Genomic DNA, 19,151 nt, shown 5'->3' on the forward strand with positions numbered 1-19,151 from the left:
CTCATTCTTTTAAATAAAATATTAACTCTGTTTCAATGATCAATTAATTCACTCAAGCCCCTACCATAACTAATGATAAAGTTTTTTTATCTGTTGAGTAATTATAATATACTGTATATATAGTGTTTTTAAAGCACTAGTTATAGAGGAAGTCAAATTATAGAACAGTTAATTCTCATTCAATGTTTCTGGTAATATCTTTGGGATTTGATTAGGATTATGAAAATGTGCTAAATCATGCTCTAAAAAAGAGAAGCCTTAATCTCCAGAACTGAGCAACAGAGCAGGGCTCGAAATTAGCAAGAAGAATTGTTTGGTCCCTATAGACCCAGTTCTGAGACAGACATATAGTATAGTACACTTTGTGCCCAAGGAACTAGAGAAGCTGAGATAAAAATGCAATTCTTGCCTAAGTGTCAACAGAGTAAGCACCTTATGACAAGTACAATTTGCATGTAAGTTATAAATCCTGCTTTAGTTGATGTACTGCTGTTAACTCTTAGGCACATTTGAAAACGAATATTTTACGTCTGACTTCAAGGTGATAAGTATTATGTAATTCTATTTTATATGGCCTATTTAGTCCTGTCTAAGGTAGTGGGTTTGGCATTGCAAGAGATAAGCTATTTACTCAGTCTAGTTTATATGGCTGTTCTTATCTTATTTATCTGGAGATGTTATTCAGCCATTTACAGTCCCATGAGACTGTTCATAAGATTAAGTGTGTTAACCCTGGTGTCTTAAAGTTCCTCCTTAATTAATTTGGTGGAGCATTTTTTGCTGTAGGGTAAATCCTGAAATGTAAGCTGGCCTTCGTAATCAAAGATCTTACCTAGAGAAATAAACATTTCTTGTAGACCAGGGTGATGAGTTAAAGGGCTGAGAAACTGTAAAAATGAATAAGTATTCCAAAGAATTAGAAAGGTGTTAAATGTCCTCCATAATGTCCAGTGATTGGTATAATTTAATGGCAGATGATCATGGCTAGATCTAAGCATGCCTTCAAGACCCTTAACTAAAAAGCACAACAATTGCTAATATTTAGAAATGTGTAAAGAAAGTTACTGTTTGGTTTTAAAGTGAACCTTTGGCTCTGTAGCCCTAGTAATGCATCTACTGTAGTTTTCAGGGAGTTTATTTGTATTAGATATTGCGGAGAACCCTAAATGGGGATAATGGAAAATAAGACATTGATGTGAAGATGTATGTTCAATTTTATAATGGCTAGTATTTCATGTAGCCATTCAAGAAAGCTATCTAATCAAATGTGGTTTTTCATTCAAGACCTTGAGCATAAACTAGGGAGGACCTTACTACCAGTTGTGGGCCGTGACCTATGTATCATGACCAGTAACCTTATAAAAATCTGGATCAAAGAGGAATTAAGTGATGAATTAAGAATTTGGAATGGCATATATAAAACTTTTATTATATAATGATTCTCTGTTGTCCATTACAATTTTATCTTCTGGATACAAATACAGACCAAATGTATTGAAGTTAAATACTGCTGACTATTTCATGATGTTTGAAGCAGTAAAATGTTTAGAATAAATCAATTTAAACAACTCTCCCAGTCTATGCCAATACCATAAAACCATCACAATTTCTTATTGTTAGTTAACAGTTGGATGAATTACCCTGTCTTCAGGCAAATTGTAAATAAAATATTTATATAAAAAAATGATTTGATAAAACAAAACACAAACTCTTTGCATCCATTTTTCGCAATAGCAGTACCAGCAGCTATTGCCTATAACTCATGTATTATGTACAAATGTATCAGTACTGAGAAAACTTCAGTAGTTTACACCATTAAACTTAAGTAATAGGACACTCAATTACTGGTATTACAGTCAACAGATATGAGACGTGTAAGGAAAGATGCATGTATAAACATGTTTAGGAGTAAAACATGCCAGGAATTTCATGCTGTCTTTTCCAAGCTGCTTTACAGTACATGATATCTAAGAAGTTCAGCCACTTCTTAATCCTTGGAAAGAATACAACTTGTGACAAGAATGACAATTTCCAGAAGACTTTGGCCTTACTGATCTATTAACTGAGGTCCAGCAGATGTCAGTAAGTGGCTGGCTGCTTGCATTGCTCTGCCACAGGTGATTGCACTCTATGGGGCCTTGGATAGTGTTTTTACCGCACAGCAAGATGCAATTTCTAAAACTGCATGACTTTGCAGATAATAACGTAGTGACTGCATGCTTTCTTTTTCCTATTCACTGTTTGATCTACCGTATATCTATATACACTGTATTTAACTTCTCAATATATTTGTAGGTATTACTACACTACCTTATTTTGTAACTTTGAAATCTGGGACATCCCTTGCATGGTTACAGTGATAGTATGTCAATGTCTAACGGCCAAATAACTAAAGCCTAATTATAATTACTAAAAAAGATTATGAGTTAAAAGAGAAGTTGTCCCCTTGGAAGGGTTTGAAGGATTTGTTTAGATATTTTTTTATATATAATCACAGAGTCTACTAAAATTTAAACTAAATTAGTTTAAAATGTGGGGAACTGAACAATAAATATTAGAAACACACAGGAGAATGCCATCTTATAGAGTGAACTATGGTGTTGGAACTCATGAACTGTATGTAGGAGTAATGGTGATATTCTTTATAATACCTTGTGCCAGGCTCTAATGAAAGAAAACAATGTGATAATGGACTGCCTACCAAATAACAAAATACATATGCTAGTAGCCTGTGGCTTTCACTGTAGAAACGTTGTTGGTGACAGATGTTAAACAGAATAACAGCTTTACATGTCATTTCAGTTCAATAACTCTGTGGGTTTCTTGCAGTTATAAGTGGTATGTTTTTAAATGCATGAAAGTATTAAAACACCAACATTTAGCAGGAATGATTCCTGGCCCCAGGTCAAATAAATACAAAACCATTTTTTTTTTCCAAAACATATGTTGGGGTAATGTGCTCTGGCAAACCAAGAGAAACAACAGTCGAGTCATCTCATGCATGTTTTCAGTCATTCGGCTAGATTGTAGTGAATGCAATAGAGGGATGAAATATGAAAAGAGTATTTGGCGTGAGTCAGCCAACTGATGGAGTGGCTGTCTAAAATCAGACATAAGTAAAGACCTGGATGTGAAATGTATGTACGTAGGAGTGCAGAAGTGCAAGATTGGGATCTAACTTTTCTCCTGAATGTCTGTTAGAAACCCGATTTATATCTACAAGGAAAAAAAGTAAAATCTTACTTTACATTGTTTATCAATAGCCAAGTACAACATACATTTACATTTTGTGTTTCCGAAAGATTTGGAATATTTAGAGGCAGATGGCAAGGACAATATGTACTTGGTGGAAATGTAACCAAACCAACCAAATTAGAGCCCCAAAAATAAAATGTGCAGTACAGAAGTCATAAAACAAAAACAGTATGGAATAAATTGATGACAGGCACAATTAAATGCTATGAACTGTTACCATCATTAACCAGAAACAATCTTCAATATTGCTGCCAAAACCACTGACAGTAATCTTCATCTTCCTATCAATATTTACAGGAACACCTTTTGTTTTATTCAGCACCCAAGATGTTGATTGTCAAGGTGCTTATTTTGAAATCTTTGAATATAAGTAGAATTAAGATGGGTCTTCTGAAGTGAAGGCTCTAAGTACTTAGCTGATGTTTGATGGATGAATTCAAGCTTGCACGTTCCAGAACATAACATTATAAGCTGTCATTTAAGGAGTTTTAAAAAAACAGTGGTGAAAGACGACTCCTTCTCTGAAACAGGGCATATTTAACACAGAACACATTAGTAACAGTAGGAGAGAAAGAAGTCAGCATATTCTGCAGTTAAGGTCAAACAGACAACAGATGATCATATAGAAAAAGACAGAAGTAAAATACTCGAGTGGGGTCCTGTGTTAGCATGTGTACTGCAAAGGAACAAATAGAGGTTCATTATTTCAACAAGTTGTTGCCTTACACCCAAAGAAGGCTCAACATCTAAAACAATGTACAGGCATGATGTCTATTTAATTTTTATTGTAAATTTTTATATTTAATAATATAACCGTTAACTCCTAAGTGCTCTCACATATGTTTGCTCATATACTGTATGAAAGAAACAACAATGTAGCAAGTTGGTTTTGACTCTTATTGGACTGAAAACATTGAAGCAGTAGCTTCCCTGGGTATGAACCAAGATGCAAAACACACACCCACGATCCCAAAATAATGCACTTTAGTAGGGCAGTCATTAACCATCAGTATTATAATGTACAATAAAATACCAGAATAACTTGTGCTTTTTTCTCTTTCATTGAATGAGATCATCTGATTTGCAAGGAACTCCAAGCATACACTCTAACAGGATTATCCACTAAAAAGTAATATTAGAGACAAACATAATCCACCTCCTCTGTGTCTGAGGCAACAGGTATAATCTCTAAAATATGCATTTCTGCAGCTCTGAGATGAATCTTTCTGTTTCAGATACCATATTGTATTTGACTGTCTGCCACAGATCTTCAGTTTGATTAGGCAAAACAGGAAGCAGGGGGGAATTTCTGTTCTTGGACAAACCATTTTATGTGCTGTGAGAGTGGAGTAATTTAGAAAGAACAGAAGTAAACCTCATTCATGGGGAGATTTTGGTTCTAATCTTCTGGTGGCCTGAAGAATGAGCTCCCAGTCAGTATAGTGCAGAAGTTTTAAGATGAAGGTTTACAAACTGTCCTTCCTTATACTGGAATGATCATAAATCCTATACTGTATGTCTCTTAATTTCAATGGTCCTGGAAGTGGCCAATTTTGTAAGAAATATTTGTAAGGCTTTAATACATAAATGTGATTGTGAGGTTTCTGTTTTTCTCAGCCAGACATTACTTAAGCAGAGATATCTGCTTCTCCAGTTTTACAATGCTGTTAAGGTTCTGATACTGCATAGCCTACATGGTTCCCAGGGGGGTTCAAGAGTTCTGGATGAACATCTTTTGTAGACACCCACCATCCTTTGTGTAAAGAATGCAACATAGTATTTTTGAGTAATGTGAATTTTTACAGGTACAACAAATGCGAAGACAAAAAAGTCACAAAAATCCTGAGAAACAAAGACCAGTATTTTTATACCACAGATTAATTGCAGGTAAAAACTGGAACATGGGGAAATGTTACGGCATGTGGTTTCTTTGAGCAATGTAAGGAGCATTCTGAAATATTTCAAACATCCTGGAAAAATCCCTTTTCTCCAGTTATGAGTTCACAGTGGGATTCATCTGTTGTTTTTTTCACATGCTTGCTTGTACAATGTCAGGGAAAATGCCCATTAATACACTTAATATATTTATTAGTACACTACTTGTTGACAGGATAGAATATAAATATTAATTAACAACCAACTCAATACACATTTAGTTTGGGCCAAATAAAAGACACATGGAAACCACATACCAAAAGAAAAGAGAACTCCACACTACTGCAGGAGTAAAAAACGAAAAGTAAGCAGTGAAAAAAATGCTAATTCCCTGGCAAGACAATGGTGCTGAAGGAGAAGCAGCCCAGGCTGGTGAGAGATGAGGGGGATGTGAAGAAAGAGTTGCCCAGCGAGGTTGCTGGAGGAGGCCCAGTGCTGCCCAGGATCAACCTCTGTTCTGCCACCAAAACAAGGGACAGATTTATGCTGTCTGTATTCATTAGGCATGCCAATCAGGCACCCAAATAAAGAGGCAAGTGCCATGACAACAGACAGTTTCATCCAGTCTGTTTGGTTCAAACTGAGGGATGCAAGAGAATAGGGAATGACAGGCAGTGTTTGTCCTGTCTCTGTGAAACAATTTTTCCCAGTACTGTAGCTCAAACTGACAGCATACATATGATTCACTTCAGCTTCCTCATACTTCTCTTCCTCATGCTCACTTACTAGGTGCACTGCACAGGGAATGAGGAAAGAAACTATTATAAAAATTAAATTATATACCATTTAGATTTTTTTTTTACTTAGGGAACACCAGAACTTACTATGAATAAAGTTATAGACATTTCTTGCCAGCATTGCTCTTAGCTTTCATCTCCTTGATTGAAAGTATTTGATATTGATATTACATTTGTCTTAACTTTCAATAGATCTCAATTATTTGAAGATATACAGTAGTATGTCTTAACACTTTGTTTTATGAAATTGAAGAAGAGGAATAATGTGACTTTTTTTCTCTTTATTGTCTGTAAGAAAATCATATAAGATTTGGAGGACTTAAAATGTGTTGGTATAACTTAACTGTGCAATGACAAATTAAGCCCTAAGTAAAATACTAAAGCAATATTATGAAAATGGCACAGAATGCTATTTTTACTTCTTTTATAATTCTTTTGCAACTCAGCTTGACTGCATTCAGGTGGTTTCATATGGATGCAATTTACTTTTTTCTGTATTCAGCTATTCAGCTTTAGCAATCATATGATCACGCAAGAGAGAAAAAAAGCTGAATTCACACCATGCTTCTCAAACACCAGTGAGGGAGGTGCAGAAATGAATGATTAAATGCTTTCCACATTGTAGCAGCAACACAAAGAACAAAGGCTAATTTAATACATATGAGCACATAGGAATGAATTGAAAATGAATTGCTCAGGAAGCTAGGGGGAGTGAATACCACATTCAGCAGTTATTCCTAAATAACTGAAATACAGTGCGGGTTTGCAGCAACCATGTGACAGCCTTGTATGAGCCGCAGCCTTGCAGGGAGAAGAGATGCAAGGAAATTCATGAGGTTGGAACGTTGCCCTCATTGCCAGAGATTTCAGTAAAACCATGACTTTCACCCATTTCATCCTGTACGTTTTCAGCTTGTCATCTGTTTCTCGTGAGACTACAGAATCATATTCTCAAGTGCACTCGCCAGTCAAAATATAAGGAAAGCCTCAAATTAACAGACTCCCTCGGTAACAGGTAATGTGTGATTGGCATAAGCAATGTTAAACTTACTTCAGTGACCTAACCTGCCCCCAAATATGTATACCTTATTGAAAGCCAATGGAAATGATTTAACATGCAGTTTAATCTCAAGCACCATTAATTTTATTGCATTTACAACTGCAAGCATAAAATTATTGCAAAATCTTTTGAAATGTCCAGCTCAAGATGGTCTTATGGTTAATAACCTATTTGTTGGAGTTTCTAATATTTTCTCTTAGTTTTATTTAGCTTTTTTATGCTATGGTACTGTTGTTCTGTACCTCATAGTAAGGACAATGCTTCTATACCTGTATGAGACTACAAATGAGCAATATGCGAGACAAAATACTAAATCAGTCACAAGAAGCTGCTGAGAAGAATAGTATCTTCATAGTATTATGTCAGGAGAGCTCCTCTAACAGGAACGGGGGGAGGACTTTTGTTCAAAAAAGGATGTTTTAAATAGATCTCTGTACAATGTAAGACAGTCTTCCACTGCACCATTTTATTTGACTTTTTATGTTCTGTTCTTCAGATGAATTTAAAACAGCTTTGCCTCTACCCCAAGATTAAGAAGTGATCAGGTTCAGGGGGCAATCCAAAAGGATGTCTACTTCCAAAACAGAATCTAATCTAATCTAATCCGTGAAGCTCCAAAGTTCCAGGAAAACTAATCAGGGCCCTCACGTGCTAGGATTCACAATTAACCCAGGAAGGCAGGAGAAGTGATTTAACTACGCTAAAAGTAAGTCTAAGACTCCCTCATGGCAATTAGGGTTGATCAAGGTCTTTATGAGGTTAGAATGGGCCTGGTTATTGAACTCCTGGGGGATTATGTAAATGAAGTCAGGCTCAAAGGCTAGCAGGCACTCTTCCCATCAAGACAGGTTATATAAATGAACCTCATGTCCACATATCTCCTTGATATAGTTCTCCCCAAAGGATAAGAAGGCACGTCCACTGTTATCAACAAATTGACAAATACAGTTGTCCTTGTTGGGATACAGTCGCACACAATACATTTATCTTCCTATAAAAGATGTTCACACCACTTTAAACTTGCACATAATGCGTGTATCATGTTTCTGCTAGTTCCAGATGAAGATTGCTCCTGTACCACTTTTCTTTAAAAAAACATTTGATAAGTGTCCTCTGTAAAAGAGCTCTTTTGGCTGTTTGTGACTAATGCGGTTTCAGCTGTGACTTGTCTGAATAATAATAATAATAATAATTGCTTACACTTATATAGCGCTTTTCTGGACACTCCACTCAAAGCGCTTTACAGGTAATGGGGACTCCCCTCCACCACCACCAATGTGCAGCATCCACCTGGATGATGCGACGGCAGCCATAGTGCGCCAGAACGCTCACCACACATCAGCTATCAGTGGGGAGGAGAACAGAGTAATGTAGCCAATTCATAGAGGGGGATTATTAGGAGGCCATGATTAGTAAGGGCCAATTGGAAATTTGGCCAGGACACCGGGGTTACACCCCTACTCTTTTCAAGAAGCGCCCTGGGATTTTTAATGACCACAGAGAGTCAGGACCTCGGTTTTACGTCTCATCCGAAGGACGGCGCCTGTTTACAGTATAGTGTCCCCGTCACTATACTGGGGCATTAGGACCCACATGGACTGCAGGGTGAGCACCCCCTGCTGGCCCCACTAACACCTCTTCCAGCAGCAACCTTAGTTTTTCCCAGGAGGTCTCCCATCCAGGTACTGACCAGGCTCAGTAGTGAGTGATCGACCTTCTCTGTCAGCTGCTCAGTACTTTAATAATTTTTAAGACTGTCAGCTTTGCTTATGTTTGCATTGAAGATAAGACATGGGTTTGTACTGTCTGACTCAAAACTTCAAAGAATGCAGGAGAAATCTTGGTTCTAAGTTGTTATTTATTGGTTGTGGCACAACAATCATATACTGAGGACAAAAAGTGTTTCCAGTAAAAACTAGAATTGCTCAATAGCTGCAAGTGGCTTGTGTTTGGAAGAATAAGCAATACAAAGGAAGCAACCCAACCTTGAGGTAGTTGATAATTCATAGATGCTTTTTGAATTTTTAAATTAAATTTACAAAATATGAAGTGGGCTTTTTAGTATTTTGAACAGTCTTGTGAGTCCTGTTCTGATCTAGTTTTACTGTTCATGGTTTATGTTTAAGCCTTTCTTGGTTGTTTATTAAAGCGATACACTTCATTTCTGCTTCTCTGAGTGAGTCACCATATTGTTAAGGGCAACAGCTGTCTAACTTTTATAGGCAGTTCTGGGAAACTCAATTGTCTCTTTGCTGTTTAAATATTTTGGAAGTGTTTTTATAGACTTTGTCATTTTTATTTTTATCTTTGCATGACTTATGTGGAAACAATCACTTGGCAAAATATGAAACTGTTCTTTCATTCTGTGCTTCAGTTGCATCGCAGGTCTGTCTCTGACGTTTCTGACTTCAAGTGCGGTTTTTAAGTAAAATCTTTTCAAATCTCAACAATTTACTACTACCTCTTCCCATTCAGAATATTAGAAAATCTCTATTTTTAACAGTGTACTTCTGTACTGTATTTGTAACATAACTGAAAATATATTTTAAAAAGACAACAAGAGACAATAAGGATAAGAGAAAAAGGGTGATTATGTAAATAGAAGTCAGTCTAAATTTCAAGATAAGCTGTGGGAAAACAATAGATGAATTGTTATTGGATCTCTCACTTGATGCTGTGCCGTTTAAGAAAAGGCATAACAGCTCCAGTCAATTAAGCAGCATAGTCTTCTTAGATGTCAGCTGTGTGTAGATATGCACAGTTACAATGGCCAATAGGTTGGGGTTGGGATCTAGGTTAATGATGCATTCTGGAAAAGTCTGAAAATCCACAACAATATTGTCTTTAAATGTGCCTTTTCTTTTTCATAATTGTGCAGATTTGCTATCATTTTAATTTGACAAGGGAAAATAACATTGGATAAAATCATTTTGATTTCCTTCCATTGACTGCAGTGTGCTTGTGGTTTCCTGGATGTCTGTGTATACAGAAATGACACTTCACAGGATTGCTTGAAACACAAATTCCTAAATCACACATACAGATTATACACATTTTTAAGGTTATTCTGTGGTCCAAGAATTTTGGAGTTAGGGCATTCACTTATGCAATATAACAGTGATTACTATGCATATACAGTACATACAGTAAATGTGAATGAAGTTGTGAGGTACTGTAACAGTGCTACTCTTAAGTCTCGCCTGTGTTTGTGAAACCAATCACACGTTATCTGGCTCTTAAAGAGTCTTGTCATTACACACGCAGGACCATCTAGATTTTGGACAGTAAGTGTAAAAATCAGTTGTGAATTCTTATGATCAGCATGTGTGAGTTAAAATAAGCTTGCCAAGGCTGAATCTATTTAAAAATGCTAAAACTCTAATACTACAATATATGGTATTTGGGGAGATACATCACATATGACAACACCAATACACCTCTAAAACCTCTCTGAAAAACTGAAGGTTGGGATTCAACTAACTCATTAACAAGAATTAACAGATCAATGTACACAATCACAAATAAAAACTGATGGTTGGGATTCAGTTAACTCATTAACAAGAATTAACAGATTGATGTTCACAATCACAAACACATGACGGTATACTGTACTAACCCATTCACTCAAAATTTCAAGCAGTCCATTTGTGTATAAAAAAAGACTATTTTTTCCTAGGTCATAACTAAAGAACCAAAATTTCATGTGGAATAACATCTGTAAAATAAGTGTAAACCTTTTTTTTTCTTCAGATTCACAGAATTAGGGGGAAATTGTGTCCACAGCTTGTTCATCAAGTTTTGTCTTTTTGTTTACACATATTTTTTAATGACTGCTGCCACAGGCCATAGCTAAAGGAACCTTGATTTGTCCAGGTGGCTATTTGTTCATTGTCCAGCGGCTGACCTAACCTTTCACCTTTGGCACTTGTAGCTCTGTGCACTAATGACTAAAGTACTGAACCTCACGTTTCAGGGTCAGTTCTGTGTTAAGAGGGTCTATTGTATTTGTGCTAACTGGATATAGCCCTGATTGCCTCAATTATATTAGAAAGTATAAACTTAAGCGTCCTTATAATTTGGAAACAACCATTCCTAATACTTTACGTGCTTTTTTGTTTTCTTTTTCATGAAGCACAAACACTGAGTATTAAACAGACAAAAATAAAACATGAACAGCACCAACAATGACTTCATCCATGCCCCTCACCCATCCATCCCCCCATCAATCCCTCTACCCATCATATTTCCCTTTTCAGCAATCTTCCTGGTGCCCGCTAGATTTTGACCTTTGACATAGGAATTAGTTTTTTCCTGGCGTTTACTGTTTTTGTGTGTATTGCACATAATTCAAAAGATACAAACTCCAATAATCCAGTTGTGTCAAAAGTCTTTACTGGCATTTTGGCTTTAACCGGCTTGGTTCGAAGAATAAAACCTTGGTGGTAGAGCCGAGAAATCCCAGAGCGCCCTCCGATTAAATCAGATGTTGCTACATTGGTACTGCAGTAGTGTATGATGGAGTGCTGTTAGCCCAAGTTGCACTGGCAGATAGCAGTACAGATACCACTTTGTTATGATTTTATACCAAGGAGTTGGTAATTGGCGGGAACTGGGGCTTTTTCTTCCCTTAAAGTTTATGAACTTCGTTTTGTTAATGTAATGAAGAGATGCTTTTATATGGCTCTGATGTAGTTTTTCTTCTTTCTTTCGATAGTGCTGCATAATATCGCTAGTCAGTAGCTCTCTTCTAAAACTGGGAGTGTCCAATCCCTTGAGGCAAAATTCCGCAAAACTGTAAGTCAGATTGAGGTTAATGTTTTGAGTAAATATTACATTCAGTGCAAATATACATTCAGATTACATTTCTGTTTTTTCTCAAATGTTAAGTGCACAGATTTAACATAAATACTGTACCTGTAATACTGTAAAACTTAAATAAACAACGTTTTCAGTAGTGCAATTTAATCCCTTAATGCAAATGATAGGTTTCAGGGTCATACCAAACTGTTTGCCTGAATACAATGACTGGTGTAACAACTACTGTGCTCCCCATAAAGCCAGTGTTCTGGATAGCAGTGGTTATGGCACAAAAATGTTGAAGAAGTAATACAATTGAGAAATTGATTATACAAAGTTGAAATGGAGCATCAAATTACATGATTAAAAATATTATATATATATTTTATTTGTCTTTTGAGCGGAGCACAAAATGTGGAACAGTTAAAAAAGAACAAGTTATTCAAAATATTTGATCAGCATAAGCAGGCTTTCCATATACACTTTGATGAACCTGTGTTTCTACTGCTTCAAAGAACTTAATAAAGCACTGAAGAGATATCTGAGTTGTTGATACTTTAATTTGTCCTTTTAATTATGCACTCATCACTAAGCAACAATGCTAAACAATGGAATTTAATGGGTAATTAGAGATCACCTAGGCACCTGCCCATCTGCTGGCCCTCTGTTATCTAGATTTACTTCAAAAGAATTCTTTGCACCAAAATAAATTTCTCCTATTACAAAACTCTGCCTTTTGGTTAGATTGCACATTTGGTTATTTGAATGGTTTAAATAGCAAAAAAAAAAATCAAACCATAGTATTTGTTTTCACAAAGGGAATTTCCAGTCTTCATCAGTTTAAATTGTGTATGCTGATCTATTAATTAGGTTAATTCATAGTTATTTATTAACCACGAGGATATCAGGCTACCTTTCACATCACAAAACACATTTCATGATGGGAAATAAATGAAACAGAAATTGAATTAAGCATCCAAAAGCATTTTTACACTGCAGATACACAATATGAAAAAAAAATATATATATATCAAAAAATCTGAAATGAAAAGGAATAACTTTGCAGTTCTCTATCTGGAGTGTTTTATTTCCTTCATTTGCATTCCACATTTTTTATAAGATATCTGAATACATTTATCAAGCACTGTGCACACTTATTTTTAAACTTAGATGGAATGAAAAAAAATGATATTGTTGCCATTGCTGCCGTCTAGACAGTCAGAACAACTTGTCTGTTATCTCTCCCCACCTCAGTAAATATATATATATGCGCCTGTAAATATAGAAAGACAAGCTTAGTCAGTTTGGTTCTTAGCAGTATGTGTTGTCCCCTGAATGACATCTATGGCCAGCAGTTTCCCAATGCCTGGACAGCTATATTTACACAACCTTGTGCCTACTTGTGCCCATCTCCTTCCTGGATGCCCGGTGATAGTGCTGAAACTAATCTTCTTCTCATGTTCTCATGTAATTTATAGTGATGGTCCAGAGAAGTGAGCTTGTGCACCTGGTCTGATTTAGGGACTGTGGATACCCAAAGCACTTTGGGTTTCTAATACAAAATTCTGAAAGTAAACCCTGATTTAAGCATGTTGTTTTGTTCACCAAAGGAACAGGAACACAAAAATACAAGAACAATAATACTACTCATTTAAATGTGTTTATAATAATTGATGAAATTGAGAAAATTGATTGTATAGGGTGTGTGTGTGTTTTTAGAAGTCTTTAAGGTTATTAACTTGGAGAGGTATACTGAGTCATGAAAACAGTACTGTACTGCATTATGTATATAAATGTTTTCATGGGGCATAGCAATAGAAAAAACACAATAATACACAATAAAAAGGCTGTTACAGAACTGTTTTACAGAAACAGTGTAATAATAATGAACTCGGGAAGGAACATACTGTATACTGTATCACCCAAAAAACAAAAGTTCTTACTGTGCCCCTACCAAATGTAAGGTGAGTAAGATCAAATTAGAGAATCCCCAAATAACTGACAAACAAAACACATTTAGATTTTAACATAAAGTCGATCATATTTTTGTGAATGTGGATTAGTTTGTTACTTAACACATTAGCACAAGTGAGCAGAAAGTCTTTGGAAATGGAATGCGTTCTCGTTACCGAGCTGTGCAGGACATCCAGCAGCAAAGCCGCTGTAGTCTATAACAGCAATATAATTACAACACAAATCCTTAGGATCTTGTTTAAGGAAATTGAGTACTTGGCCTTGTGTACCCTGTGGGTTTAGATCCTCAGACATATCTTGTGGTTAACAAGACTGTTCATCGTGGGAAAAAAAAGGGAAATCTGGCAATAGAAAAGAGGAAGACATTGGTAGATATGATAACGTCGTCTCTTTTCACTGAACTGACTCATATTTTCCCAGGAAAACAAAAGATATAAGTCCTCCTTTCAGCGCAGCAAGGATATATCAGCTTATAAAAATACATTTCCTTCCCACTGTTAGCACACAGGTCCCCGAACACATTCCTGTCTTTGGCCAGCTATTCTCACACAAGATCCGAGGCTTTCGGAAGCATAGGTGCGTGTATGTGTGTCTGGAGATGTGTGTGTCAGTGTGTCCGGGAGTAAAGTGAACCATTCCTCTCTCCACCCTGCCTCCTAACCCCCCACCCCCCCATATTACGAAATCGAAATGAAACCCAATCCAAACATGGTGAGCGGCATGTGAAGACTGAAAGCGCTTTGCGATCCAAGGTCTTGGCACCACTCACCCCCGGCATGTGTTTCATGGAAAAATGTTTGAAGTTCATGTTGAGTTGAGGTTCATCAGAGCACAGCCTGAAAGAGCTGCAAGCAGTCTCTCATTATTATCATTTGCTTTAGGAAACATTTTAACTAACCGGTGAAGGTGAATGGAGGAATTTCCAGAGCTGGCGAGCCCTGTAATCCCATTTAGGTATGGTAATGAGGCACATGCTGGTGAGAGCTGGCTGAGAAATTTGATAATGTATCAAGCTGACACCATTTAAAGTGCTCTACAAATGCCAGTCGGGTAGTTTACCTTGGTTGATTATCTTTTTAGCTCAATTACATATGGGGTGGAGAAGAACAACCTTCACCTGGAGCTTATTCTGTCACATTAACAGCAAAGTCGGTGAAGTCAGCAAATCTTTACAAACAGGCCATTGCAAATACAGGCCAAATGTGCAATAAAGTAAATATATCTGGGAATAAAAAAGCATCAATGGCTGTAAATTGGCTACAGATCCTGCTGTACTTATGGAAGCATTTAACGCTCCAATACAATTTCAGAATGCTTGCAGGATATCGCCTTTCAGACAATTACCAGTGGGTTTATTCACAAACCGATTTCACTGTATGTCGTCTCATTTTGAATAATACTTTTTCTTTCTGTAATGCAAGACATTTTTTTGTAGGCACGAGTAATATTACACAGGGATTAGTAGTGAGCTACACAGTGTAAATGTGAAGTTAGTTGGCCTATTCAAAACAACTTTATCATGAATACTTAACCACAGTGCAATGAAAATGGGTTTTAATACCAATGAGGCCACTGGTAGCATGTTCGCAATTGGTAATGACAGAACACACCTCCCTCAAACTGCTGACAGTCTTGTCTTCAATCCATTCATATTTCTGTATGCAACCTTGAATTGTCCATGGAAACACATTTGAGCATTTTAGGATTAGTTTAGATATTTAATGTAGACATTTTATATTTGTGCTCTAACCAGATTGGTGCCCACATTTCCGAAACTCTTGCAATTCACTTTACAGCTCTTTCATCATCGAGTGCCTTGGCCTTGTATCTGTTGTGCCAGTCTGCACAGACACAGAGAACACACACCACCTTCATTCTCACATCATCCTGCAGATCCATAGGGCCTGAGAAAAGTCACTGCCTTGAAGTGCTTCTGTGTAACCCCTGACCCTTCCCCCACCCCTCCGCCCCTTATAAAACTATAAGGGCCTGTGTCACGTGTAAAATCTCACTGAAAGCTTTTATTAAGTCTCGTAAAATCTGATGTTTACAACTCCTGGTCTCCTTTCATGAAGAGTTTGTTTGGGCAGCATGTGCAAGACAGACCATGAACTAGCTCCATTTTTATAGTGTTATTCCACTTAGCACAACTATAAACTTGAAAGTGATATCGAAGCAGTTTGGATGAAGCTGGTGTAACCTATGCAGTGTAGAAAAGGGGGACTCTACAGTCCTGGTGATGGCTGGGCTATTGGACTCAAGAAGTTCAACTTTTAAAATGGAAAAGATACACAATGATTTTATTTTAATTAATAACAACAAAACTAAACAGCTACAATAAAAGTGAAGATTACAAATGTCCGATTCACTTAGAACCACACACTTCAAGTTCTTTCTCCTTGCCTTTTGATCTTTGTAGTGAATCTGATACAAATTGTGTAATCTTTTATAAAGAAAGTCTGACTAAGGATTCTAAAGTCAACTTTCTTATGGGATAATTAATTAAAAATCATTTTTGGATATTTGGTAAGCCTGTTTTTAAGTTTTTCTTCAGAAATTAAACCTTAACATCAGGCTTCTTAAGATTTCTATTTCTTTGTTGTTGGTTTATTTATTTATTTTTGGGTTGCTTATAAAATGTCAAAGGGTAACAGCTTAAACCTCTCACTCATGGGTCAGATAGATTTCACCCTGCCTGGTGTACTTAATCCCCCTGCAACACTAGAGTCATTGGGGTAATACACAAAGGCAAGACGGCAGAGTTTTTTCTTACTCACCCCATGTCAGTGACCCCCTAGGCCAAGCTAGGACTCCCACCCTCCCCTCTGTGACTTATCACAGATCTTGCACAGGCCATGCAACTAGAGACATTGTTTGGCTCTCTGCTGAATGAAGAGCTTTGTGAACTTCATCAAATTGCACATTGACTATTTTGTCCAGTTGGAATACAATACGCTATTTTTTCATCAGTCTTTCGGATGCCTTTAGAAAGCGTGCCATTTCCCCTTTTCAACTTTTAACCACATCTGCTCTTAGACGTTGCCCTGCAGTGGTACTTGATCCTTGACTTTTATCTCTGTTGACAAATAATCCTATTTTTATTTATATTAAGGTCTGCGTCTGACTTGTTGAATTCCTCAGAATGAATTTAGTAAAAAACAGTTAGAACAGTGGAACCAGTTCAGTTTCAGTTAATTACTGAATAGTTAAAGCATTCAGAATATGTGCTAAACAAATCAGGACTTCATAGGGATTGCTGTACATTTCTGTTTTTTTATAGCACTGAATAATGAGTTATGGAAAGTCAATTCCATTACGTAATTAATTCCATTGAGTGGACTTCATTATAATCAAACTTCCTTACAGCACAACTAGAAGTAGCTGTTTTCTCTTTTTACTGGGTCATACTGTATAGGACGCCTGTGGAAAAAAGCTTTAGAGCACTTATTCTACACCCTTCCCTCCCCTTCCACCCACCAGAAAAAGTAATCAAAGCCATCAAAAACCGATGAAGGGCAGATTCGGAGCCAAGGGCAGAAGGCCACTTCAGATCCGATTCATAATGCAGTACTTTGTCCATAACGGAACCATACAGCATAATGCTCTCTCTGGTATCCTCAACGCTTTATGAATTCTGCTTCTGAGAATGGCACTTGTGTTGACATCTTAGCCATTTCATGCTGTGAAACTGGACTTGATATTAGTTCCTTAACCCTTTGCAAGTCTAGGAAATAGAGTTTTTTAAATATATACATTTACTATATTGCTAGTCTACACAATAATAAAAATAAAACAAATAGACAGGGTTAGTAGTGGAAATCCAACAATTTAGGTGGGTTAAGGTAACATTAGCCTTACATAAGTATTAAGACACTATTTAAGGAAATTGAGAGTCTTGGTGCTGTAGTAGAAAAACAACTTAACACGTTGTATGCTGTACTCTGCAATGAAATGGCCCTGTTTTTTTAAAAGAATTCAGGATTAAATTAGCTAAAGGACACACAGAATTAGTTTCTCTATAATGAACGAAACCAGTGACACTAAATTTTGTTATGTAAACCTCCATACATAGGTTTTAATCGTTAACCTAAAACCTAAGATTATTTTGTCTTGTCTGACCACAAGCTCTGGAAGACATACAGCTTAATCAGGATGAAACTAAAGCCGTGGTGCAATGTTCTATAGGTGGAACTGAGCTCCTGCTTGTTCACCTCAATTAAGTTTGCCAATGTAAACTCGGAAATTAACTTTCCCCTTTCCCTCCATTTCTTTATGCCTCCTCTAGGTCTTCTGAGACCCCCTTCTCGGGGAGCCAGTGATCTTTGACATCCTCTCTCAATGGGGGAATCTCTGCTGAGACCCCTGGGTCAGTAATAACACAGTAAGGCACAGCATCAACACAAGCAGCATTGTATCTGTAAAACTGCATATTTATTATGACCATTTCTGAACTTTACTGTAAAATGTTTCAATTTAATACATGCATTGAAGAAAAAAACAGCATCTTATAAATATATGAACTATAAATGAAACCCATTTGGGCTCCCTGTAATGTTTGGCACTATCCCTGACAGGTGAGACTTTTAGCTCGTGTGTGTGAATGAGCAAAGTGGTGGAAGTCTATAGAACAATAATCAGAAGGATATACAGTATTAGAATTACAGATTTATTTGCAGTGTATAATATTTTTAGCCTAATTGTAGTGCAAAAAAGATATTCTTTTCCATTGAGTACTGGCATGGAGTAAGATCAGAGATTTCAGCCCATTCAATCCTTGTAAGTGGACTGGAGTTTCCAACTGCACCCCAGTTCTTCCTTCAGTAGGCAGGGCAGTGCTGTAAACAAAGCCTTGCCTTAAGGGTTTGTGCAGAAGTAACTCCAATAACCATTTTGCGAACCTCGCCTCCAGGCCCAATTATCAGGCTGTCTTTATTTTTGAACCCTTCTCTATAATTTTGGTTTGAGAAGACTGGCCTCCACTGATCGATATCTAATTACAGTTTTAAATACTGCAATGACCAACTTGTGGTCATCGCCCCTAAGTGCAAAAGTTTCACTAACAATTAAAAGAAAAAACTTTGCTATCAAAAAAGTGAAATGGAACGTTTCTTGAAGGAGAAATACTAGAAATAGCATGATCTACTGTATCCTACTGGTAAACTAGTAAACAATACCCCCTTGTTTATAAATTAGTCGATGGTTTCTACTGTACTCTACACATAGCAACAAAAGAAAGAGACCAAGGTCAGGTTCTTCGGAGGCTCATCTTTTTTTTGATGCACAATCGTATGTCTGTTTTTGACCCAGACTGTCTGTACTGAGGTTGATTGCTTGAATAGTCCCCGGTCCCAGGATGAGTAAATAATCTCTTTTGTCCCCTCATTGCCATTGTC

The sequence above is a fragment of the Lepisosteus platostomus genome, chromosome 17, assembly GCF_059453375.1.
Source record: "Lepisosteus platostomus isolate fLepPlt1 chromosome 17, fLepPlt1.hap1, whole genome shotgun sequence".
NCBI lineage: Eukaryota > Metazoa > Chordata > Actinopteri > Semionotiformes > Lepisosteidae > Lepisosteus > Lepisosteus platostomus.